General features: G+C 39.1%; 1 long non-coding RNA gene across 1 annotated transcript; it reads right to left on the bottom strand.

Moving 5' to 3' along the window:
- Window positions 1–27,885, bottom strand: LOC148865276 (uncharacterized). The gene is made up of 3 exons (XR_016110934.1): window positions 27,240–27,885; window positions 27,085–27,160; window positions 1–221 (listed from the first exon to the last, which is right to left on the bottom strand). It is a non-coding gene; the product is annotated as an uncharacterized LOC148865276 (long non-coding RNA).

Below are 27,885 nucleotides of genomic sequence, written 5' to 3'. Positions count from 1 at the left end.
TTTTCTATTTAAAACAATTCATTAACATATCTATTAAAAGATAACCATTGCTTTTTAATATTGTTTCATATTAATTGATACAAGTTCGAAGAAAAAAGAACAAATCATCTACAAAAACATATGGAATAAAAAATACAAAAAATAATTTGCTTCCTACTCTAAGAAAAGAAAAAAGAAAGTAGTTCATCTCAACACCATCTACATTATTTTTCTTCTACAACCTACAAGAAAAAAATAATACAATAAAATTAAAAGCAAAAAAATTAATCAAACTAGTAACTATGATTTTTCAAAAACAAAAAATCTTTAACCATCTAATTACATGTTGCGGATCTGAATGATCTGAATGCCCCAATCGCTTCTTAGTTATGCTTGACTTCTACAAGATATCTAAACTTGAATATTTCAATATCTAATGTAAATATGATTTTTCAAGCATATGCAACCCAGAATAATCTTAGCAATGTTTCAGTACCCAATGCTTTATTTGGTATGCATGTTTCTGGTATTTCTATAAAGTTGCTTGAACTCTTGTCATTTCTTCAAGAAAGATACGATATTACCTTTATTTGGTATGAAAAAATAGATAAGATGATCATCCACATTACCCAGTACCCACCCTTTAAATTAAGGAAGTAGGCTAAGATAAAATGATGTGGCAGTGTTCTATTTGCTTTTAGGGGGTGTTTGTTTGCATTTACTAAACTTCTTATCTCTAAGAAAATTAAGTTTTAGAGGCTCAAGTTTCTTTAGTGCAACCTCTGACATCTGAATTTTTAAATGCGGGCCTCTTACCAACTAAGAAATCTGTCATACTCCTAACATAGTAAAGGTTTGTTTGGTGTCCCTATTCACATTTTCTTATTAGAAAATGCTTATAAGTTTTTTTTATTATCCAAAATCCTAATAATGACTAATAAATGCCTTGTGAACTTGCAGGCTAAGTGGCCTTAGAGACCAGAGACCTAGGAAGGAGACCATGGGCCATCCAATACAGCTGCCTGGGAGGCTGGGAGGTCACATCTAAAGGTGCAGTCATCTCATCTCACCAGAGATAGTGGCCAAGGGTTTGAGTTACAAGGTAGCTAGTTAGTTCAAAAGCAGATGGATCACTATGTTGGGAATGGACCCAAATTGGTGCAACAAATAACAAACTCAACATGTTCTAGCACCACCTAATGAGGAGGGTAATTCAGAAAGCAAAGTCTCTTCTTTTCACCACAAAGAACACAATAGAGTTTTTATAGCATTTCTCAAGTAACAAATCAGAACTGTATTTCCAAGAACAATTAATGCAACAGGATGAGATAGAAGAGCTGTTTGACTTCATGCCACTACTAAATTCTATGGATCCTTAGGTGGGGAGGCTTCCTACAGTGCAAATGTTTGCTTCTGCATGCAAATGACAAGTTGAGATCCAGACAACCAAGAATGGTAGGTAGACACCATATTCTATGCAAAAGTCTATATGCATGAATCTAATTTCATTCATCAAGTCAAGAAAGACATAGAATTGGAAGCTCAACAGTGATTTTTTCTCTTAACTGTTAATGATTTTGCATTCTTTAGCCTACATATTTTATTATTCAATATTTCATCGTAAACTCCTTGGTGAATCTAGTTATCAAATGTCTTAATGCTTTTTGCATTCTTCAGGGAAAGGGATTAAGAACTTGGTATGTAAATAATCTATCAAGTATTCTTCATTCCTATGTATCCTTTACATTCCATCATGGTGATTTTGCCGCAGTCTTGATGTGGGTGATGCATGGATCCTTGTAGATATCACTCCCTATTAAGCCATGCCAACATGGAGCCTAAAGCATCTTTAAGTGTTATCTGAGATTCCAACCTAGGCCCACCCATTTCGGGAAATCAAACTTGTTGCCATTAACAAGGATCTCCTTCCAAACCGAAGAAGTTTGGGTGGATCTAAATTCCCCTACTGGGACTCAAATTGTATTTGGGTGGATCTGAATTCCACCATAAATGTGGTTTGTATCTGTTTCAGTTTTCCTAACTAGCTTTTAAAACATTGGAACATAAAGACCTAAAGCATTTCTAAGGTAACCCTATGACTATAATGGAGTGATTCAATTTATAATGTTCAAACTAATGCAGTGAGAGAAATCTCTTTTCCCTTGCTTACCTCAACTGATTATCAACAGACAACTAAGTTAGTTGATAGTTTAGGCATAGAATCCAAGCCTAAATCACCCGTTAAATCCTTGTCCTGATCCTACTCAAATATCATGTCAGAATTGAACAAGATGTATGTTGAAACATGAGAAGAGATATGTCAGATATCAAGTTGATACCAAACTAAACTAAACTAAACAAGAATGAACAACACCATAATCATTAATTAATTTTCATTTGAAACTATTCAGGTAAAAAATAAACCAGAAATGAATCACCACTTAAGTATACAATAAAACAAGGTATTAATTTTCATTATATTTTTTTCTTACACTATAGGTTTGTTTGTATGCAGCTATTCATATGAGGTTTTTGTATGGAAGGATCTCATAAACCCATAAAAGGAGAAAACAACACCAATTGGGCATTCTGAGACCCATCACTCCCAATGATTGCCCAGTAGATCTTATAGGTTGAACCTATGAAAACTGTGAACATTGACTTCTTCATTTTAGGACATAACTAGGATGCAGTCCCACATCAGCTACTAGTATATATGCATATCAAAAAGATACCTTCATTCAAAATTTTCTGAAAACCATCCAAGTTTAAAGCAATACATATAGCTAAGTTTCATTTACTTGCAAACTGAATAACCTATTAAAATGTCTCTGAAGTGGCAGAACTGAAAAGCATATTGCTTCGTCTTTTAAGAATTAAAAAGTCTCTGAATTGGCAGAAGGGAAAAGCTCATATTGCTTTGTCTTTTAATGAATTAAAAAAAAAATCTCTAAAATGGCAGAGCGGAAAAGCTTATTGCTTTGTCTTTTAATGAATAATCTAATGGCTTTTCCTGTGTAGAGGTTTCTAAAGGAAAGCATCTAGCAAACCCTTTTTTTTTAATTTGGTGTTGAAACCCTTCTTCTCATGGAGATTCCAAACCCCAGTCCCCATCACTGCTAGGTACAGTCTTTTAAAGGTTACTGATAGCGCTCCATTCCTCAAAATGATGGTCTAACTTCTAAGCATTCAAAGCTCAAATAAAAATAGAAATTTTGGGGTTCCAATATGATAACCACTCTGACTTTTCCTTCATTTAGGATTGGGCCCTCAACAACATCACCATTAATTACTTGACCCATAATCCCCTTCTTTTGTAGCCTTTCATCAATTTCTAGCTGTATGTAATTGACTCTTGCTAACTACTTAAGATGACCTAATTAATTAACAAATTAGATTTCTAATTCTAACCCAAGATCCTCACGAGAAAACTAAAAAAGAAAAGAGTAAGGGTGACAAACCCAGCTGTGATTCTCTTCACCACAGAAGATGAAATATGTAATCAATTTTGTCTTCAGTAGTTTTCATTTTACCATAAAACATACAAGCCAATGTTTATACATATATATATATAAACCCTCACAGGACTAAAGAAGAAAATAACAAGAGGAAAAATATAATAAAACAGGGACTATATAATATGATACATTATTGGGACTCTTGACAATAACTTCACCATTGAAATCAGCCGCAAGACACCCCTCAGAAGAATCAGCGATGTTTCGCTATGTCCTTATTAATCCCAGAATTTCCTCTCTTAACCAAAGAATAATCTACCAAGCATTTCTGCACACCACATGCAATGATTATTTCATTCACATGTGTTGATTATTTCTTGCATGGATCTGCCCCAAAGAACACATCCTTTAGCCTTGAAAAAACTCTGAGATATGTACCAACTACTTCTAGATCCCTTCAATAGCTTGCAAATGTTACTGCTATTTTCCTTCAATGCAGAGTCTCCTCACATTACTTTTAAACGTTTACTACTGGTAACATCACCTGCATTACTCTGATTTGTTCATTTTATTTGACCTGAGTCATTCCCCTTGTTACATTACATTTAAACTAAACTTACTTTCCTTATCTCTTGAGCTGCTACCTTTACCAAATCTGATTGAAGCTTCACCTTGTTGTTCTGTAGAGTTAGAATCTAACTGACCTTCCTCTGCAACTGAGATGGACCATCTAACCAATAGGGCTGCAACTTGGGTGGGATTGAGTTGAGGGTTTGTTAAAATTTGAATGGGCCTGGTGACCAACTTGCACCCCACTAACCAATAACCAATTTTGAAATCAACTGGAACGCACATATTTGCTTAATTAGAGCTCAGAATAATAAGAGTTATGGTTATGATCATTTTGATATTAGGACCAATTTGAGTGACTACCCTAAGTTGTTGGACTGATTCAAGATCTGGTTATGCCTTAAATTAGCTTAACCATCATATTGCTTAGTTGAACGGGCCTTCTCAGCTGGTTAGATTATTCAACTGACATTATTAACTCACTGATGGTTAAATATTTTACTTAACGCTTTGTTTCTGAGGTAATCCTATATCACCACTTTACCAGGTTGTCTCTAGACAGTTTGCCTGTCCATCAAGGTTGAACTGATCCACTCACACACCAGGATGGTCACTGGTCAAGGTTTTAATTAAATAATTAAAGAGATCCACTAAAAAATGATTTTTGGTACTTAGTATTCTAGTTTGCTTTTGTTATTGATTATTTTTCTATTTGGTTACAAGAAATGGAAATCACTGAGAAGTATTTGAGGTCTGACTTGGAAAAAATGCAAGCTACAATGGAGACGGACTGTTCTGCTAAATTACTAGTTGATCCAAGTACAACATTTGAAGCTAAAGATGATACAGAAGCTCCAAAGGGTATTATATTGGACAAGCTAGAAAATAAAAGAAAAGAAATGGTTGATATTTCCTTTCTCAGCTTCACTACAGTAACAATATCTCCCCTTTTCTATTTTTTCCTTTTACATGTTCTTAGGAGTTAGTATTTTCCCCCTTAGAGTTCCATTGAAGAGAGAGTTCAAGACTTGGAGAAAAAATGGGCAATGGTTCAGCATAATTCGTTGAGGCAACCTGGTTGTCTCTGGACAGATTGCTTTTGTTATTACTTTTGAAAAGAAAAAAACTAGACCAAGATTCTCTGCTTTGCAATATAAGCCTCCTCAGAACATCACAAATTCATAGAAAGAAGGAAAGTGTAAAAGTCCTCCATGCCTGATACCCTTTTCAGCTTAGTAGAAACTTTACAAACATTCAACTGCTAAAGAAATACAGACAAATAATAGATATCCAGATTCTCTATCTACAAGCAATAACTAAATTGTCTAAAGTGAAACCAAGGAACTTTAACTGATATTGTCAAAGACTTTTCTGGATCAACCAACTTAGAAGCCACTCCCTTTCCTTGCTCATTTTCTCCGACTTCTTTTGTAAGGAACTTTCAGAATTTTTATAGCAAGTATGAAAAATAGGTGGAAATGGAGATAATATAAAGACATTGCAAGAAGGAAACATGGCTTTGAGAGTCAATTTCAGTGTTGAATGATTATTAGCAAAAGATATTTGTCCCAGAGAAGCAAAAAAAATAAAAAAAAAAAAGGTAAAAAACCAAGTGACACCCAGCCACCTTGACCATAAAAAAAGAAAAGAAAAATAAGCAGACTCAGATTGCATTCGAACAATTCTAGTGCCCCATTGAAGGTATAAGAAAGGCATAATTAAAATTTTGAACTTAGTACTTACTGGAGGAAATGCTTTATACTATATAAAAACTGAAACCTCACAAGCGCCAATAAACAGAGTGATTCATAAACAATGCAGAAAGTAAATCCTTGATTGACTAATCAATCAACATGAGGTCATTGGAATCTGAACAAATGTGCTACTAGAATTCCAACATGACTTTATTAAATGCACTATCTATTTGTCATGGAAATCATAGTAAAAAGCAAGCAACACTTTTCACATAGTCCTTGTCTTAGTCACCTCCCACTTTTGGGCAACTCTCCAACCGATTAAGTGGTTAAAATTAGAGCCTATAAACCACAAAGTTAATCCAACCTCATAATTTCTAGCTTCTAATCACGGTGTATTCTCTTTCAACTTTACTTGTTTCCTAGCAAATGTAACTCAAAACAATCGATTCAGATAAGAACCGACTAACACCAAGTAAGAATACTCATTGACCTCTATGATATCGTGCAAGTGAATGATGTTATGGTGTTTGACCTTTTTCAGAATAATAATCTCAAACAAGAGACTCTCTTGCAATTTCTTGCTAAGACGATCCATGATGATCTCTTTAATTATGACCTTTGTGCCATGAACACGATGTCTTGTGTGCTAGACAACAGAGAATGATCCCCAATGATGTAATCTCCAACAATATACCTAGCTTTGCCATCCGTTTGTTCTTCTAATCCAGGAGAAGTGGTATCCTAAACCAATATAGTGCTATCTATTCTTCTGATCCAGGAGAGCTATTGCCATAGTTTTGATCTGCTATAGGTATAGATTTCCTCGTACATGGCTCTACATTAGAGCTTCTGATCCGCTAAATAACTTGGAATAGAACTGCAACGGAGTTGTTGCCGTTCTTCTTAGCCATTGGAGCTGCCGTCCTCCTCTCCGTCTACTAAAATCTCAAAAACCCTTGCCAAATCAGTTCTCTCGTTCTTTCATTGTAATAAAAAAATGGAGAATGAGAACGAAGCACCTGTCGTAAATTTTATTTTGGTTTAAAAATAAGAAAATACCAAAAATGCCCTTAACAATTGGAGCATGAAATTTAATATTGAGGCTTCTATAAAGTGCCTCTCAAAATAAGACATTTCAATTGTCGTAATTGTCTATTTGTAGAGGCATTTTTCATAAAGTAAACTTTCTAGTAGTGATCGTGTAAATCAATAAAGCAATTCTGTAATACCAATGCAATAATCGAGGTTGAATTCATCGCATTAGAATTCATAGGGTTCGAGGCAGAGTGGCTAAGAAACTTATTAGCAGATATATCATTTTAGCCACGGCTGATCTCATATATATCTCTCCATTGTGATAGCCAAGCAGCAATAACTAGAGCCAAGAATTAAACTTATAATGGTAAAAGAAGGCATATCCGCTTAAGACATAACCTGGTAAGACAATACCTCAGCAACAGTACAATCGCTCTGGATTTTGTAAAGTTTGAAAAAAACCTTGTAGATTTGTTAACCACCATAGACTTCTAATGTGGTTTATGAGGCATCAGTAGGAATGGGACTAAAGCCCATTACATAAGTCATTAGTAATGGACACCCGACCTATGTGAAGGGAGATCCCTGGAATTAGATTGAATGGGTAAAACAAGTCCATAGATGACATGGGAAAGCACTACCATTTTGTATCACATTTCAGATGTCGAGGTAAGATAGTGTTCACTATAGTTTGAGGAGGTTGAGCATAGGCTCTTAATCAGTTAAGAATAGTGTGTGTGTGTGTGTGTGTGTGTGTGTGTGCGTGTGTGTGCAGTGCACGCTAAATAATTGACCTAAGTGAGTGTAAAGTGTCACCGCTTTTAAGAGAGATCTAAGGCTAACTCTCTAAAACACTCATGATTTCAAGAGGGGAATAAGACCGAAATGTTCCAAAACAAAAGAACCACTAAAGAACTAGTGAACTGAGTTGGTTGGCAGGTTAGCTAGTGAGGGGGTACTTTTCACACGCATGTGGCCAAATTAAAACATTTCTTAGTTTTTGAAAACAAAGAAAATTTACCAAACCCATATGTGGCCAAATTAGAATAAAATTTAATTAATCTAGCCATCTATGTCCTAATATACATCTTTCACACTGTAGCGAAAGTATAAACAGAGAATTGCCACTTGGCCCTTACATCTTGTGATTTTGGTTAGAGAACCCCTATTGGTTTCTAAAAACCAAGAAAAGTTATTGAACCGTTATGTGGCCAAATTAGTCTATAAACTGTAATTAATTTGGCGACCGTGTCTAAAGATACATCTTTTGGGTTAGTAACAAAAGTATAAAAAGAGAACGGTTACTTGCCCCTACATCTTGGGATTTAGGGTTGAGAACCTTTCTCGATTTTTGGAAACCAAGGAAAATTACCAAACCCATATGTGGCCAAATTAGACTAAACTTTCATCAATCTGCTTACTAGTGTCCAAGTGTACATTACCCAGGTTAATAACCTAAGCACAAAGAAAGAAACTATCACTTGGCCCCTACATATTGGGACTTAGGTTTCAAAACCTTTCTTAGTTTCTGAAAACCTAGCAAAGTTACCGAACCTATATTTGGCCAAATTACAAGAAAAAATGTTACCTTGGCTATCAGTGTCAAAGTATGCATGATATGGATTATTAACCCAAATACCAAGAGAGAAATTTTCACTTGGTCCCTACATCTTATGGATTAGGGTTGAAAACCTTTCTCGGTTTCTGAAAACCAAGAAAATTTACTGAACCCATATGGGGCCAAATTAGTCTAAAAATTAATCAATCTGGTCATCGGTGTCCTAATCTACATTTTTCTTTTTATAACAAAAGTATAAACAAATAATGCACATTTGGCCCCTACATCTTGTGATTTAGATTTGAGAACCTTTCTTGGTTTTTGAAAACAAGAAAATGTGAACAAACCCATATGTTGCCTTGTTGCCAAAAGAAAAATTGTCACCCGACCCCTACATCTTATGGTTTAGAGCAGAGAACCTTTCTCAATTTCTGAAACCCAAGAAAACTTATCGAACCCATATGAGGCCAAAATAGTAAATAAATTGTAATTAATCCAACAATCGGTGTCCAAACATACATCATCTTATTAGTAACCAATGTATAAACAGAGAATGGTCACTTGCCCCTACATCTTGTGATTTAGGGTTGAGAACATTTCTCATTTTTTGGAAATCAAGAAAAGTTATCAAACCCATATGTAGCCAAATTAGACTAATCTTTCATCATTCTGACCACTAGTGTCCAAATGTACATCACCATGGTTAGTAACCCAACCCAATCACAAAGAAAGAAACTATCACTTAGCCCCTACAACTTGGAATTTAGGGTTTAGAACCTTAACAAATAAAAGTTATCAAACTCATATGTGGCCAAATTAGTCTAAAATTTAATCAATTTGGCCATTGTGTCCTAATATACATATTCCATGTTGTAGCGTAAGTATAAATAGAGAATTGTCAATTGACCTCTACATCTTGTGATTTACGTTAGAGAACCTTTCTTGGTTTCTAAAACCCAAGAAAATATACAAAACCCTTATGTGGCCAAATTAGTCTATAAACTATAATTAATCTGATCATCGATGTCCAAACACATATCTTTCGGATTAGTAACCAAAGTATAAACAGAGAATGGTCAATTGCCCCAATATCTTGTGATTTAGTGTCGAGAACATTTCTCGGTTTTTAGAAGCCAAGAAAAGTTACTAAAATCATATGTACCCAAATTAGACTAATCTTTCATCAATCTGGCCATCGTTCTCCAATTGTACATGAACCGGATAAGTAACCCAAGCACAAAGAGAGAAACAGTTACTTGGTCCCTACATCTTGGGATTTAGGTTTTAGAACTTATCTCAGTTTCTGAAAACCTAGAAAAGTTATTGAACACATATTTGGCCAAATTAGAAAAAAAATTATTACCTTGGCCATCATTTTCAAAGTATGAATCATATGGATTATTAACCCAAATACCTTGGCCAAGAGAGAAATTGTCACTTAGCCCCTATGTCTAATGGTTTAAGCCTGAGAATCTTTCTCAGTTTCTGAAAACCAACAAAATTTATCGAATCCATATGGGGCCAAATTATTTTAAAATTTAATCAATATGGCCATTGGTGTCCTAATATACATCTTGGGATTTAGGATTTAGAACTGATGGAGGGTGATTTGACCCAACCCCTTGAGACGATGACATGCAGACATGACTCAGCACGAGCAATAGCTCAACAACATAGCCTGACCGCAACTAAGTAGCCAGCCCACAGGGCAGCTCGCTACACCATAGCTCACTATAGGAGGAGCTCGCTACAATGTGAGCTTGAGGTCCCCCGAGTCACTGAAAGGGAATACCCCAAGACAAGTCTATCCCAGCTCGCGAGCTAGGGTAACCAGCTCGCTCCAACACTTAGGCAGAAAAACTACCCCAAAGGCAACCTTGAGAGGGGTCACCTTGAAGTGCCCCAAGGAGCTCGCTACAAAGTAGCTCGTGACAGGATAGCTTGCTATAGGATAGCTTGTGACTAAGCGACACGATGCTTTCAAGAAGCTTCTATCTGACAAGACCATACCCGCCAGACTGCACCACATCTCCTGACTGACGGCGTAGTCCCTACCAATTCGATAGACTGCACTCACGTCTCTCAACAGATGGTGGTGTGCCTGTCCTCCCGGGACATGTCACTCACCCGATTGAGTAGTACCCTGCAACGGTTACCTGCGCAACCCTGGCAAATAACGGCTGTGACAAAGGTCCAGTGGCGGTTACGCCCGATTTAACAAGAACGCCTATATAAGAGCCCCCTAGTGGAAGGGAAGGGCTCTCTCTATCTCGAACATCTGAGATCTTATCTTGAACTTACTTTCTCTCGAGCTAACTCAGTGATCTAGCGCGACCTACACTCTTACCCTTTTTTACACTCTTTACTATTTTCCCCAGCATTCTAACTTAAGCATCAGAGTATTCCCACCGGGCAAGTCCCCCGAGAATTCTTCATCGTCTTCTTCTCAGGTATCATCCGTTGCCAGCTAGGAGACAGTCAGCAGCCAGCTAGGAGTGCCCAGATTACGCAACATCATTTGGAGCCATCTGTGGGAAAGCCAAGGTGGCTGATAACCTCGAGCTGGAGTGACCTGCGGATCAAAGCGAGGAGCGAGCTGCGCCCACAAAAGAGACCGTCTCCATCCCAGCCTCGACGGAGGACCCAGTCCAAACGCTTCGGATCGGTGCTTCCATTGAGAAGCCTCGGTGATCTAAACTGGTATGCTTTTTGCTTGAAAATTTAGATGTTTTTGCATGGTCAACGGCAGAAATGCCCGGCATAGACCCTAGCATTATAACTCATAAGCTTAATATTGATCCTGTAGTTAGGGCCGTTAGACAGAAGAAATGCAACCAGGCCCCAGAGTGATGGAGGGCAGTCGACGAGGAGGTCGGGAAGCTCCTTCCAACCGATTTTATCAGGGAAGTCCATTGCCCGAGCTGGATGGTCAACCCTGTTCTGGTGAAAAAGGCTAACGGTAAATGGCGCATGTGCGTCGACTACACCGACCAGAACCGAGCTTGCCCAAAGGACTGGTTCCCACTTCCCAGGATTGACCGTCTGGTGGACGTGACCTTGGGGCATGAGTTGTTGAGCTTTCTAGACGCCTACTCAAGCTACAACCAAATCAGGATGGACCCGACAGATGAAGAAAAGACTGCCTTCATAACCGAGCTTGGCCTGTACTGCTACAAGGTCATGCCCTTTGGGCTAAAAAATGTCAGGGCAATCTTTCAAAGACTTGTAAATAAATTGTTTGAGCCATTGATTGGCCAAAAAGTAGAATGTTATGTAGATGACATGATCGTCAAAACCCAGTTTTCATGCAACTTAATACAAGACTTGCATTTAGTCTTTGAAATACTGCATAGATTTAATATGAAGTTGAACCCAAATAAGTGTGTCTTTGGCGTCACCTCGGGTAAATTCTTGGGATACATTGTTAACCGGCATGGCATTGAATCCAACCTGGACAAAATAAAGGTCATCCTAGATATGAGACTACCCCAAAAAATTAAGGAGGTTCAGAGGTTGAACGACAGAATAGCCGCTATGAGCCGCTTCATGTCCAAGTCGACAAACCGCTGCCTACCTTTCTTTAAGGCAATTAAAAGCAAAGGGTTTGAATGGACCCAAGACTGCCAGCTCACGTTTGATGAGCTCAAAAAGTACCTCGCTAGCATACTAGTCTTAATCCAGCCCGAAGAGGGTGATGTTTTAGAGTTGTACCTCTCGGCAAGTGACAAATTGGTCAGCTCAATAATAAAAGAAGTGGATCGGGTCCAACGACCTATCTACTATGTTAGTTAAGTGTTGTAGGGAGCAGAGACAAGATATCCGGAGATAGAAAAATTGACCTATGCAATGGTTATTGCAGCCCGAAAGCTCTATCTGTACTTTCAGGCTCATACTGTTATCATCCTCACCAACAAACCTCTGAGGCAAGTCCTACTCAAGCCCGAGGTCTCTGGTCGACTGACAAAGTGGTCCATTGAGCTCAGCCAGTACGATCTCCAATACAAGCCATGAACTGCTATTAAGGCCCAAGCCTTAGCAGACTTTGTCGCGGAGTGCACTTTCAGCTCCGAAGTCCCCAGGTCGAGTGAGCACGAGGCCCCCAATTCGGGTGAGCCTGGAGCTCCCAGGCCGGTTGAGTCCGAGCACCGTGAGGTAGCAGCCAGTGTGACATCTCCCCTAGTTAGGCCAATCGCGAACTGGGATGAGGAGCCATGGATCCTTCACGTAGATGGCTCCTCGAACCAACAGGGCAGTGAAGCCGAAATAGTTCTGCACGGCCCAAGTGGCACGAAACTGGAGTACACACTACGCTTTGAGTTCGCAGCATCCAACAATGAAGCAAAGTACGAAGCGTTGATAGCCAGGCTAGCTCTATCCAAATAAATGAAAGCCAAGCATATTATCATCTACAGCGACTCCCAGCTCGTGGTTAATCAGGTCATAGGAGAATACGAAGCTCGCGAACTGACTATGATTGCCTACTTAGCCAAAGAAAGAGAGGCTCTACTCGATTTCCAGTCACACTTCATCAGGCAAGTCCCGAGGTCGGAGAACGCTGAGGCCGATGCCATATCCCGATTAGCCAGCACTGGTGATAACACCATGAGAACCGTGTACATAGAGAACCTGCCTCGGCCTAGCATTCTCAGGGAGGCAGAGGAGGTCGCTCCGGTCGTTCAAGCAGAGTCGAGCTGGATTGACCCGCTCGCGAGCTTCCTACTACACGGGACCCTCCCTACAGATCACAATGCCGCCAAAAGTGTAGAGCATCAGGCAGCCAAATACATCACGATAGATGGGCGGTTGTATCGAAGATCCTACATGCTCCTCTACCTACGCTGCTTGTGACCTTCCGAAGCCGAGCTCGTACTCCACGACACTCATGAGGGCTTGTGCGGCAAACACTTGGGGGGCAGGGCCCTCGCCCAAAAAGCACTACGACAGGGGTACTGCTATCCTCCGCGGACTGAAGGCACAGTTAGACCGAGCTAAAGGACTATGGGCAGACGAGCTACCCAATGTTCTATGGGCTTACCGAACCATAGAGAAGACCGTCAAAGGAGAGACTCCCTTTGACCTCACCTATGGCACCGAAGCAGTCATCCCAACTGAGATCGAGGTTCCCTCACTACGACTGGAAGCATATGACAATAAGGCAAATGAAGAAGAGCTACGTACCAACCTTGACCTACTCGACGAAGTAAGGGACCTCGCATATATCAGGACCGCAGCTTACCAACAAAGAGTAGCTTGGTACTATAACGCCAGGGTCAGGAAGCGGAACCTCCGCATCGGCGACCTGGTCCTTCATAAAGTTATGGAACCTGAGCCCGGTGTTGGCAAGCGGACCGAATTGGGAAGGACCCTACTGAGTGAAACAGGTGCTCGAGGAAGAAACATACAAGCTCGAAACCCTTGAAGGGAAACAAGTACCTCGGGCATGGAATATTGTCAACTTAAGGTAGTATTACCTATAACTATTGAGTAGACCACGAGTCACTCACAGAGCCTAAGGGCTGAAATGCTGAGCTAACACGACCTCGGTGCAATAAGACCTAGTCGCCTCTATGGCATGGGCGAACTATTGAGTAGACCATGCGTCACTCTCAGAGCCTAAGGGCCAAAATGCCGAGCTAACACAACCTCAACGCAATAAGAATCAGTCACCTCCATGGCATGGGCAAACTCCAAGGGCAGACTATAAGTCACCCCCTCAGCCTAAGGGCTAAAACACCGAGCTAACCAAGACCTCGGCACGATGAAAGACTTAGTCGCTTCGCCAGCGAAGGCAAAGTATGAAGTATCAGAGGTGTAAGCAGCTCGGGACTGAACACTACGAAGCATAGCCCGTCTCAGTACATCAGTTGAACCAAATAAGGAACTTGCAAACATACAGTTCGGGCATACACGATAACTACTTCACGGTATACTATAAAAATGCATCAAAACACTAAGGGATAGCTCGGGGTAATAATTACTGAAAAATCCTATTTCGGGTATGTAGCTCTAATAGCTCGAGTGATGAGATCGCTTTGGCAAAAAATAAAAGAGCACATCATACTTAGCAGAAAAAGAAAAATTTCATTACTAATGCATAAATAAAAACCGAGCTAAAAAAGCTCGGGAAAGTTCAACAAGAAGTAAAAAAGGGCACAACTGCCTAAGAAGAAGATTTTTGAAAACCGGGTTTTGGCACCTGGGAACCACCAGAAATCAATCAGAAGAATAGAAAATCAGAAGAGCCGCCAGCCTCAAGGGTCCACCTCCTACACCTCGTCCTCATCCTCCGGGGAGTTAGGCTCCTCCTCCTCCGCCTGGTCCGCCGTCTCGGGAGCCAGGCCCTTCATTGTGATGCCATCGAGGTTGAGCCCAAAGAACTTTTTTCGGACCAACCAGCGATAGAGCTTGAATCCGGAGTGGTTCGAGCTCGAGCAGTACTCCACTTAGAGGTCATGATACTCCTGGGAGTCCTTGAAGTCCCAGACTGCCTTAGCCCGCTCAGCCTCCACCATGGTGTTGAAGTTCCGAGTTCGGTTCAGAAGTGTAGACTCCAAGTCTCGAACCTGCTTGCAAAGGAGCTCCCTCTCCGCTGCCACCCTCAACGACTCCTCCCTGTAGCGTGCACTCTCCTCAGAAAGCCTGGCGATCTGCGCCTCCTGGTCACGGGCAAGCAGCTCCTAGGCCTCACTCGCCTTGCGAGCCTGAAGGATCTCACCTCGGGCCTGGTTGAACTCGCCTTGGAGCTTCTGAACGTTGGCCCTCTGATTGCGAGCGTCGCCAGAGTTGATGTTGGTCTAGAGGGCCATGGCGTGGATGGCGGTGTTCACCAACTAACTGTTGGAGAAAATGGGGTCACTGTAACTTTGGAGGAGAAGCTCTGAGGCACATCTAAAGACACTGTCTTTAGAACGTTATTTGCCCCCACTCAGTTTTACTGAGTTTGTCGTTGGGTTACAAGAAAATTAGTTCCCAAGATACAACAGAGCCTTGGGCGAGAATCTGCAACCAGCAAAGTTGAAGAGTCTCCAAAGAAACCTTCTATGAGACTGTAGCAAACTGGACTGAGAGAGAGAGAGAGAGAGTGAATTTCAAAATTGTGTGATTTGGAGTCTGATTCGTGCTCCTTAAATAATTTATGAAGAGGTATGAGGAAAAGGTAGGTGCTGGTTTAGAGAAGGCACCTTGAATAGTCACAATTTCAAGCATTGTGACTGTTTAAAACAGCTCCTATTGTGCCTCTTGACCACACCTGATCGAATCCCCATACTCTCTTCTACTAATTCTAAGGAGTGTGTAAAACAACTCCTATTGAAATACTGAAAACAAAACTTATAATTTTCCAATGTGGGACAAGTTCAAAATTGGGTTTTGTAAGAGAAAATTTTGATTTTTTCAATCAAGTGTGCATGTGCAATTTCTCATGTAATTGACCAATCAAACCCATTGGATTTAATCTCTTATGAGATTAAAATCCAACACCAACAAGAGATTGAGGTCAGAAAATAGGAAAAGAAAGGAAAGAACGAGAAGAAAGAGAAAAGACCACTTACCACCATACAGTGAGAAGCAGCAAACATGGCAAGCGCCTTGGGCTCCATCTCTCCCCACCTAGCGACCTCCTCGTGGCAAATTGCCCTTCGGCTCTTCCGCCCAACCATGATGTAGTCATTGACACCCTCCCAGTTCCTTACCGGGAATTGTGGGTAGGGGAATGGACGGGATGGCCCAGGAGGAAACAGCCCTGGCCTCATGAGCTCACCCTCCTCGAGGCCACCTTCCCCGACAACTCCTTCAGATGGGATCGGTGGAGCCTCAGGTGGTGGAGAAACAAAGTCTGGCTCAACAGACTCGAACTTAGTGCCCCCAGAAGTGGAAGTTCGGTTAGGACACAACCTCTTCGCCTTACGCTTCTGGTTGCTGGAAAGAAGGCGGCGCGCGTCAACACCAGACATGATGGCTGCCAAAAAAACCATAAGGTATTAGTCCAGTAAAAAAATACATACATATATATATATATATATATATATATGTTATATATGTGTGTGTGTGTGTGTGTGTGTGTGTGTGTGAGAGTGTGAGTGTGTGTATATTTTTTACAAGGCACTATGCGACCTAAAAGGCAACCTACCCAGACTCAGGCCAGCCTGCACGAGCTTTTCCTCGGTCAAGTAGTCCGAACAGTGAAGGCCTACTGCTACCCAGGACTATAGCGTTTTTTGAACTTCAGGGTCTAACTCAACCCCCGAATCCTGGATGGCAGCCCTCCAGGTAGTTGGGAAGGGCCACCCCTCAGGGTTACGGACCACAAAATAATCCTGCTTCCAGGCCGGGACCCTATTCGGCAGCTCGTGTAAGAGCTTGAAGCCACAGTAGGGAGAAAAGTAGTAGGAACACCTTTCCGGAGGCGCTCCGGGAGTAGCATTCTTGATGCAGAGAATGGTAGAAAAGATATCAAGATCGAGGGGAAGACAATACTCATAGCACAGAGAAATAGTCCCAACCACATTCCAAATGGCATTGGGATGGAGCTGGTCAATGGTGACGTTGAAATGATTCAACACCTTCACTATTAGAGGGTGCAGAGGAAGACGTAGGCTAGCCTCGAGTTGTTTCTGAAAAATCACTATGTCATTGGGATCATGCTCCCAGGGAAAGTTACCAGAGGGGAGACCGTAGGTAAGGTCCCCGGGAAGGTTAAAGTAGTGACCTAGAGATCTAAGTCTCTCCATCGTCATAGAGGAGGGAACCGAAGGTGTCTGTCCCTCTGCCCCGAGAAGTAGAAGCCGCCTCGATAGAGGCCTCCCGAGCTTCCGAAGCCTACTCCCAAGCTCTCTCTGAGCTCGAGGGGGCTTCGTCCTGGTTACCATCCCAGGGATAAACGTGGTACGGATACCCAGACATGATTGGCAGAATGATTAGACTCACCGGAAAAGATGAAACGGTGTGAACAGGAGAAGAGCTCGGGCAGACTAGATGGATGCGCGACCTCAGAATCCGAAGACAACAAGTTAGCGTGAAAGAAAATGAGGCCTGGGGGTCCTATTTATAGCCACTGTGCCCCCAGATTGAGATAGATCTGACGGTTCGCAGTCAAGCTAACCGCACGTCTTCTGAAACTGATATGTGACTGGCTACACGTCTCCCATGATTGAGGTAATGACGGTTGCATGACATCTGAAGTTAAGAGCCGCTTTGGCGCATTTCTTAGCATTTGAAAGGTCAGAAATCCCCTGACCTTCGCACGCATATTTAATGCGAGCAGTCAATCAAGTTTGAACTTTAGTCAAATCCACCCGTCACACTTCATGAACTCCTCACGCTAAGGTAGCACTCTTAGCTCGAGGAGTGGGGGGCAATTGATGAAGGGTGATTTGACTCGACCCCTTGAGACGATGACATGTGGACATGACTTAGCACGAGCAACAACTCAGCACCACAGCCTGACCGCAACTAAGTAGCCAGCCCATAGGGTAGCTCGCTACACCATAGCTCGCTATAGGGGGAGCTCGCTAAAACGCGAGCTCGAGGTCCCCTGAGCCACTGAAAGGGAATACTCAAAGACAAGTCTATCCTAGCTCGCGAGCTAGGGTAACCAGTTCGCTCCAACACTTAGGCAGAAAAACTGCCCCAAAGGCAACCTTGAGAGGGGTCACCCCGAAGTGCCCCAAGGAGCTCGCTACAAAGTAGCTCGCGACAGGATAGCTCGTGACTAAGCAACGTGATGCTTTCAGGAAGCTTCTATCTGACAAGACCGTACCCGCTAGACTGCACCACGTCTCCTGACTGACGATGCAATTCCTTCCAATTCGGCAGACTACACCCACGTCTCTCAACAGATGATGGCGTGCCTGTCCTCCCAGGGCGTGTCACTCACCCAATTGGGTAGTACCCTGCAACGGTTACCTGCGTAGCCCTAGCAAATAACAGCTGCGACAGACGTCCAGTGGCGGTTACGCCCGATTTAACAAGAACACCTATATAAGAGCCCCCTAGTGGAAGGGAAGGGCTCTCTCTCTCTCGAATATCTGAGATCTTATCTTGAACTTACTTGCTCTCTAACTAACTCAGTGATCTAGCGCGACCTACACTCTTAGCATTTTTTACACTCTTTACTATTTTCCCCAGTGTTCTAACTTAAGCATCAGAGTATTCCCATCGGGCAAGTCCCCCGGGCACCCTTAACCAGGAGCCAGTCAGCAGCCAGCTAGGAGTGCCCGGATTGCGCAACATCAAGAACCTTTCTCAATTTCTGAAAACCTAAAAAAGTTACTGAACCCATATGTGGCCAAATGAAAAAAAAAAAAAAGTGTCACCTTGGCTATCAGTGTCAAAGTATGCATCATATGGATTATTAACCCAAATACCAAGTAAGAAATTGTCACTTGACCCTACATCTTATGGTTTAGGCCTAAGAACCTTTATTGATTTTTGAAAACCAAGAAAATTTACCAAATCCATATGGGGACAAATTAAACTAAAATTTAAACAATCTCGCCATCATTGTCATAATATACATCTTTTGTGTTATAACAAAAGTATAAACAAATAATGGAAACTTGGCGCCTATATCTTGTGATTTAGATTTGGGAACCTTTCTTGGTTTTTCAAAACCAGGGAAAGTGAACGAACCCATACGCTGCATTGTTTCCAAATTAGACTATAAACTACAGTCGGTCTGATCACCAATTAAGTTGATATACATCACTCAGGTAAGCAACCCAAGCACAAAGAGAGAAATTATCACTTGGCACCTACATCTTGTGATTTTGGTTATAGAACCTTTCTTGGTTTCTGAAAACCTAGAAAAGTTACTAAACTCTTATGTGGCCAAATTAGTCTATAAATTGTAATAATCTAGCCACATGTGCCCAAATATGGGTCATGCACTTGAGTGATCAATGAGGACTTTAAATGAAACAAAGTATTCTTCAAGTCTTTAAATACTATGGGTCATGCACCCAAGTGATCAAGGAGGACTTTATTATAGGACGAAATTTAAATGGGTAAGGTTAAAATAAAAATAAAAAATGGATGTCATTACAAAACAACATCTTATCAATTTGACCATCACATCAGCCCCAGTTTTTTTTTTTTTTGCTATTCTCTTCATTCTTTGTAACAATTAGTTGCCCCAATTCTTCTTTGATGCCTCTTTTTTCTTCTTTTTTTCTCTTTCTTTTTGTTTTTATTTTTCTCTTTTTTAATTTTGAATACTTGTCCTAAGTTTTCTTCTTCTTTTTTTTCTAGAAAAAAGAAAAAAACTCGTTGAGATTCACACACAATTAAACATATGACATCCGCTTCCTAGGAGGGTTTATTTTAAGGAATGGTTCCTACAAAAGCTCAAAAGGATAACTAGCAAGATGAATAATAAAGAGGGTTTGACAAAAAGGGATAAAGAAATCGACCAAAAGAGGGCCTCCCATCATTTCTCCTTCAAATGCATAACCAATAAAAAAACTATATGTCAAACACAATTTGAGTTCCACTGACTTAGGGGTAGTTATGTCATTTGACATCTCAAGACTTAAATGTTATGAGATTACTTGAATGAGAGTGATTTTTTCTCCTTTTTCTTCTTTCTTTTTTTCTTTCTATATAGTGGCAAAGGATTTGAGGTAAATAAAAATGACCAATAATGGCCTCTAGTCCTTTCCTTGTTTAATCACCAATGCACTAGGTTAATATAACGCCTTCGTTCTGTGTTGGCTCTAGGAACGATGCAAAAGACTGCATACCCAATCACAATGACTTCAACCTTATCACTACCCCATTTAAGCTTGCAAAGATGGATTTATTTGTGGATATAGTTGGGAATGGATATTGATGCTTTGCATTGATAGGGTTACCTTCCCTCCTTAAACATTTCCAGTGATGGACCTTCGATTGACAATCATTTTTTCACAAAGTTATGTCTTTGAGGCTTATCTTGAGCTTGTAATCCAAGAAAATCATGCTCATGCAATTTTTCTAAGGGATAAAATGCAGCAAAACAAAACTAGTGAGATTTTCTAATGGATTAGCTTATTAGGCATGGATGTTGCCATGTCTGAAACTTCCCTAGTGGGATTAAACATGCCTTCATCAATGAGGTCTTGTATGGCAAACTTCAACCGCCAACAGTGATTAGTCTTGTACCTCGGTCCCTGGTGATATTCACAATGAGCATTTTCATTGTAATTTCTAGGCTTTGGTTTTAAGGGTGGTTTCCATTTCAATGGCCAGAGGTATCCCTTCAAAAAAAGGAAAGGTAATAGTTCAGCATGAGTGCATGGAAAATGGGTGAGGACCCTTTTCTCCTTCTTCCGGGATATCTAGCCACTTTGAGTCATTTGAGCTGGAGCAGGGGATAATGTGTATGATGCCGAATGGGAAGATTCTGAGTTATCTGAGGTGGGATTGAGATGACAATAAGTTTTTTAGCCAATGTACCAGACGAGCATCTGTGAATTGGTGGTTGGTGGGATGGGGATGCCAATTAATGTAGTGGTTTGAAGACAGTGGGACTAGGTGCAGATGTCGCAAGGGTCGGTAGGGACAAGGGCATGCCATATGGGGATACGTGACATGGATTTTCCCCGATTTGAGATAAAATCCAGTCCATCTTGGAACCCATGGCAACCATCATTTGCTTAAGTTCATTAAACTCTTAGCGAGTTATGCAGTGATCACTAGCAAGAGCAAACATTTTCCTGAACAAGCCACCAGACTAAACAAGCTAAACTTATTTTGAAAAATGTAAAATAGATGAAGATAAGAGACGATTATAGATGATTTAATGATGAAGCCTTCATTAAGCAAAACGAAGTAATTCAAGAACTATATCACTTTTGTTATTTTCATTAAAGAGCATTGGCATCATGTCCAGAACCTTCGGCTTAACCTCATTCGGTTCTTTTCTTTCTCACATTCCCCTTTTTATTTTTCTTCCTAAGGATCATAGAATCTCGAAGAATAGATACCACATGCATGAAACAATATGAAGGGAAAACCTATGTATGTGTATGTGCCATTGGTGGAGTGAATGAAATCCGAGAAAACATGCTATGAATGATATGGCTGAGGTAGGGTAGAACCTATTAGGGAAGCAACCTGAGGTTATTAGCAGGCATAAAGAAGTATAGAATTGAGAGGTTAGATTATGAAATTTCAAATTATTATGAAACCTTCATTTTTATTTTATTATCCAGGTCGAACCCAAGCGCTAATGCTCAGGTTGCCTATGTACCCCTCGCGAGGGATCTGATCGAGCATAGCTCGGGTTATTTACAACTCCAATTATAAACAAGAGGAAAAAAAGAACACAAAAAGCAAATGATCAAAACTTGCGATATGCCGTTGAGGCTAAAAGACTCCACTGTCAATAAGATTCTATATTGCAAGACGGAGAAGAACACATTGGTTGGTTGGATGTCCAAGCTTTTAATGATAATTGCAAAATGTATTCAATCGGAACCCTCAAGGGAGCGGATTTGGAACTGGTTTTGTCTAAAGTGGAACCAAGCGTCATTCTTGTACCAGTCGAGGAAGTAACTGAGAAAGTGGCATCTAGAGTGGAGTAAGCTTTCTCTTAACTCGTCTATCTGATTAGGAGAGAAAAGCAGGACACTTACGACTTGAAGGTCTGACTTGTTAATAAGCAGCTTATACTTCATTCACTTCCTAAGACGATGGAGGGTTTGTAGTCGAATTGTACCTTCCCAATCAAAAGTCATACTCAATTCTCTTATTAACAGTGACTATGCCCTTAAAATCCTTGAAATCCTGATATTTCATGAATGTAGAGAAACATTGATATTCCAAAGGGATGAGAGTCTTCAATTGAGTAGCAACGGGTCTCCATTGGTGTGCATATTCTGCAAAACTTTCTTCGGGTGTCTTTCGCATGCCTTTTATTGTCTCTCTTGTTGGAGCCAAATCCTTGAAATCCTGATATTTCATGAATGCAGAGAAATCTTGATATTCCAAAAGGATGGAAGTCTTCAATTGAGTAGCAACGAGTCTCCATTGGTGTGCATATTTTGCAAAACTTTTTTTGGGTGTCTTTCGCATGCCTTTTACTGTCTCTCTTGGCGGAGCCAAACCTATGTCATAATCAAACCATTTCAAAAAAGTTGTGGCCACTTGATTCCAAATCTTCTTCCTATCAACTTCAAGCGATGCAAACCATGCTAGTGCTTCACCCTTCAAACTCTACTAGAAAAGTTGAATGAAAAATCTTCTCGTTTACCCCAATCCGGAACATTTCACCAAAATATGTGCTCAGATGCACTCTAGGATAATCTTTTCCCTCATACTTATAAAACTCTGGGATTTTAACACCTTTTGGCAGTTCTAACCACGGGGTATATACACAACTCACTGAAATCTAGCACAGGAGGGGACCAAATATGCTTTAATTTCTCCATATCTTGCTTTAACTTGGCTATATTTTCACAAATGGGAACTATGCTCAGTGGCAATGTTGTGCTTGCTAATTGCTAGTGTTGATCAGTTGTCTCAATGTACAACTCTCTAGGATTTTATGACCTCAATAACAAGATATTCTCTGAATTGGATGTCTGAACTCTCTTAGAACTAAATGACATGGTCTTGAAGAAACTCTCTGATTCAGAAATGTAATTGGTAGTTCCATCATTTATTATATTTTTTATTTGTTTTTGGCTCTTTTTGCTTTATTTGATCTTTTCGGTTTTTATTAAAAAATTGGACTACTAAAGGGAATGAAAAAAAAATGCTAAGGGCTATGTAGTGGGAGGTTTTACCTAGGGCCACTAAGGCGGGATATGCAAAATGTTGAATGTATGTGAAAATGATGCAATGCCAACAAAACATTGAGAAAACAACGATAAAACCAATTTGCCCCATGTCCAAACCCCAAATGGGGTGAAAACTCAGGAAGATAAAGAGATATGCATGAAGTTGGAAGTGGATTGGCCACCTATGAAGAGGGTAGTCTACTATGAATTGGTTGTCTAATCAATGAGTCTAAGGGTACTACTGGAAAGATGGGAACTAAAGAGCCGAGTTTGATGGGCTGATTTATTGGGTTCTAAATGTACTAAGATAAAAATGGATTAACTAAGGGTAGTTTGGGAAAAACCATTTAAGAGCATGGTTCAAGATTTGCTCTATGGCTGGAAATAGCTGTTAATGCTTCTATGGCTGACTAAGTTGAGGGTAGGGGTGAGCATTATTCGGTTAAAACTGAATAACCGAACCGAAAATTTCAGTTTTGGTTTTTTCAATTCGGCTTTTTCGGTTTTTTGTTAAATTAGTTCAGTTTTTTCGGTTTTGGCTATTTCGATTCACCGAATTAACCAAACTTTTTATTATTATATGTAAAATATAATATATCATATGTAACATATAATATATAATATATTATATATTTATATATTAATATATAATATACTGAATTTTGATTTCATAATATATATTTTATAATATATAATATATATAATAGAGCATATGTTATTAAAATTTGGCTTTAACTGAAATAACCAAAAATTTTGGTTTCGGTTTTGGTTTTTATTTTTTAATTCAGTTTTTTAAATTTCAGTTTATTCGGTTCAGTTTTTATTAAATTTTGGCTTTAACCGAAAGTAAACCAAAAATTTCAGTTTTGGTTTTGGATTTTATTTTTTAATTCAGTTTTTTAAATTTTGGTTTATTCAGTTCAATTTTTAACCCAATAAAACAAACATTCACCCCTAGTTGAGGGGATGCAAAATGCAGTGCGATGCAAACAAAATAGACCTTTGTCATGAAAATCATAGAAATTAAGGAAATACTTGTAATAGAAACCAGACCTAAGGAAGAAGCTTGATTCAGATTAAAATTGTTGCATTGAGAAGTTTATTTTAAGCACCCCAAATTCTAAACAAATGCTCATACTATTTAGTTTAACAATCAATCAATCACAATTAACACATATTTTATTGAGGAACAACATACTTGTATTTTCAACTTTTTTTTCTTTTTTTCCTTTTCTTTTCTTCACACATTCATATCAACCTTCTTTGTCATATCATTAATTTGTCTTTTTCTTCTCCCCTTTTTTACATTTAGTATTTTCATTCTTCTTGGCCTCATTTTCTTTCTTTCTTTCTTTATTTATTTTTTTTTTTTTACACATTTTTTTACATTTATTTTATTTTTATGACTTAAGAACTTTTATCTTTTGGAGAATTTCCCTTACTCCTTTCCTCCTACTTTGCTTTCTCTCTCTCTCTCTCTTTTTAGAGTTTTATCCTTTTCTTCTCTTCCTATTTTTCCTTTTTTTTATTGTCTTTCTTTTCTTTTTTTACCATTCATTCTTTTTTTGCCATTCTCCTAATTAATTATCCAAGAGAGATATGGTTAATTTTTCCTATTCAAATAATTCGGTTTCTTTTTCCTCATTTTCCTTTGTTTTTCTTTTGTTTTTCTTTTCTCCTTCTATTTTTCTTTATTTTTTTGGATTATTATTTTTTATTTGTTATAAATTTGTACCAGAGATTTATCATCATTTTTTAATTTTTTGAATTTTGATTATTATTTTTTATTTATTATTATTTTCTTTTTCACTTGACTTTTTGTATCATATTTGGGCTATAACTAATTTTTCTTGATTATTCAAATGAAAGTACACAATTTTCTTAAATGATTTTGTTTCTTTCATCTTTTTTCTCTTTTTTTTTTTTGCTTTTTCCTTTTTTTATTATTTTTTATTATATATCTTTTAGCTTTTATTTTTTTATTTTTTTGTTATCTTTTTTGTATTTCTTTTTTTTTTTTTTATTTTCTTATTTTTATCATGTTATTTTTTTATTTTTCATATATTTGGTTTTTTTATTATTTTTTCTTATATTTTATTTTTTTGTTTTTGACACTTTATTTTATTTTTGGATTTTTCAGAAATTTTATTATTTTATTATTTGCTCTTTTTATTTTCCTTTTATACATTTTTTATTTTCTTTCTTTTTTTTATTTTCAAAAACTTCCTCTTTAATTAACTTCTTTTTTTATTTGATTTTTAATTATTTTTGTAATTTTATTTTTTTGAACTTTGATTATTCTATATATTTTTTACCCTTTTTATATTTTTCTTTTTACTTTTTATTCTTTTTTTAATTTTTTGGATTTTTAGTCTTTTTTATTTTTTATTTATTTTCTTTTGCGTGTACTTGTACTTGATTACCCTTTTCTAGCCATCTTTATTTTAATTTTTTTAACTTTTTCATTTTTACATCTATTTTTACTCCCTATATATATTTTGTATTTTTAACTTTTTTGGTTTTTATGATTTATTTATTTATTTTTACTTGATTTTCTTTTAACTTGTTTTTGACTTTTCATACTTTTTTTTTATTTTAGGTTATTATTTGATGTGGGCCCCACATAGGCATGCAAGTAAGGTTGGGGTGGCTCTCTAACTGCCTAGGCTAACACATGGAGTGTGATGCATGAGGTTGGAGTATGACACCTAAGACCATGGCTGAGGTCCTTAGTCTGCAAACCTCCACCCATATGAGCTTCTTAGATTGGTAATTGGCTGAGATATTTCCACTAGCCTTATCGAGTTCCTAGTCCCGATGGCCCAAGTGTACCAAACTCTCTCCTAATGGGACGGTGGGATACTAAATCTAAATGCAAGGTGATGTGTGCAGAATGTGCACAATCAGATAAAGAAATAAAAAACATAAAGCAATAAAGAAGTATCAAATAAACATCAAGAGAGAAGTTATCATTTTAATAGAAGGAAAACAACATAGAAGCATGCAATATATATAACAATAAAACCAAACAGACCCCGATGTGGGTCCTACCTATGGTCCAAGAACTCTCCAATGGAGTCGCTAGTATATGAGCGTTGGAAAAACCGACTCACTTTGTGCTAAAAATGGAGTCGCCATACCATCAAGTATGGAAATGGAGGTGATGGAACCTCCAAGAATGATTTTCATAAATGTTTTGTTTTAATAGTGACTCCAACAATCCAAAGCATCAGCTAACAAGTCCGATTAAGACTCGGATGGGAGAGGGAAGGGGTTAGACACCCCTCTCATGGGTGTGAAGCCCACATGACATCATAAACAAGGAATGTGATTGTAAATACTCGATTAATAAAATACATAGCAATGATAGAGAAAGCAACAAACTAAAAAACTACAAAGAAACTATATAACTAAATTTATTTGTTGCATTTTTTATTTTTCCCTATTTTTATCTCTTTTTTTTTGTAATTTCAATCCATACTCACAAGGATGTTTCCTCCGTCAATCCTTATCCTTTCATATTCAAAATCAATCCCGTTTGGATGTAGGGCCTAAGCTAAAGGGCGGAAAATTCTCCCTCTCTTTTTCTATCGGATCCCCTACCTTTTTACTTAGTTCGAATGGTAGAGAGGAAATTCAAACCTCTCCAACCGTTGTAGATTGCGTAGACTAATGTTCAACTCTGCTCCTTTCATCACTCTTTGTTTTCCTCCCTTTTTATTTATTTGTTTTTTATTTATTTTTTCCTAGCTGAAAAGCGGAGTTACCGGTGATAAAACAACTAATAGATCCGGCAACTCCCGTTGCAGTCCCAAGCCTGAACTGATCAACTTCTTCAATTCAAATAAAGATGTAATGGAACCAACAATATAAAACACCATTGTTAAATGGGTCAAAACAAGTGAAACATGGCTATCTCCATATTGAACCGATCACAGCAAACATAGCCAATACTGAACATGAATATATATTAAAAAAAACAGCAGCATTGTCTATTGAACTCAACATTAACAACAGAAAGCACATACAGCAAACCCTTCGTTGTATTCCACATCGGCCCAAAAAAATGCAGATAACGACTCAGAACTTCACTGTCGTCTCTAACTGCCGAGAGATGAGTGTTATTCGGGAAAGGACGAAGGCCATCAGAAGATAAATAAATAAATCGTAGAAGAGAGCTTACTTGAATCGGAGGGTGAAAACCGGGATTGGATTTAGCCTGCATGAAAATGAACTCTGCAACGGGGGGTTTCAATTGATTTCTCTGCCGATGGTGGTGACCAGGAATTATACCGAAGATTGATAAGAAGGGGAGGCGATTCCGGTAGTAACTTCGGACTGTTGAATGATAAGCCTGTAGAGGAGATAGCGTGTGGAATTAAATTTGTCGTTGCTACTTCGAAGCTCGAAGACGATGAGTAGTGTTTCGGGGATTAGGAAGATGAGTAAGAAGAAGAAGAGTGAGGGAGAGAGATCAGAGGTAGCCGTCGCCGTCACCCCTGTTCCGTTCGCAGGAAAGAGAAGATGAGCTTCGCCGCTGCTAGTAGTTGCAGCGGCGGTGGTGTTTCAGTCGACTCAAAAAAAAAAAAAAAAACGGAGGCGGGAAAGAAGAAGGAGAGGAAGAAGAAGAAGGAGAGAGAGAATACTTAGAGAGGGGCCGGTGTAGGTAGATCCAACGATTTGTCGCCGCCTCTCTTCTTCATTCGAACAGGGAAGAAGAGAACAGTTGATTGGGATTTTTGGACTGCAAAAATCTGAATTGCAGCCCCTTTAGTTTACTACTAGCCCCCTATAAACCGCATCCTGCCGGTGGATCCAGTCCACTTACG

Source organism: Nelumbo lutea, chromosome 3 (genome assembly GCF_056320005.1).
Source record: "Nelumbo lutea isolate HS-2025 chromosome 3, American lotus-T2T, whole genome shotgun sequence".
Classification (NCBI taxonomy): Eukaryota; Viridiplantae; Streptophyta; class Magnoliopsida; order Proteales; family Nelumbonaceae; genus Nelumbo; species Nelumbo lutea.
The sequence above is the reverse complement of the archived record's forward strand: the minus strand, read 5'-3'. Positions and strand labels throughout refer to the sequence as shown.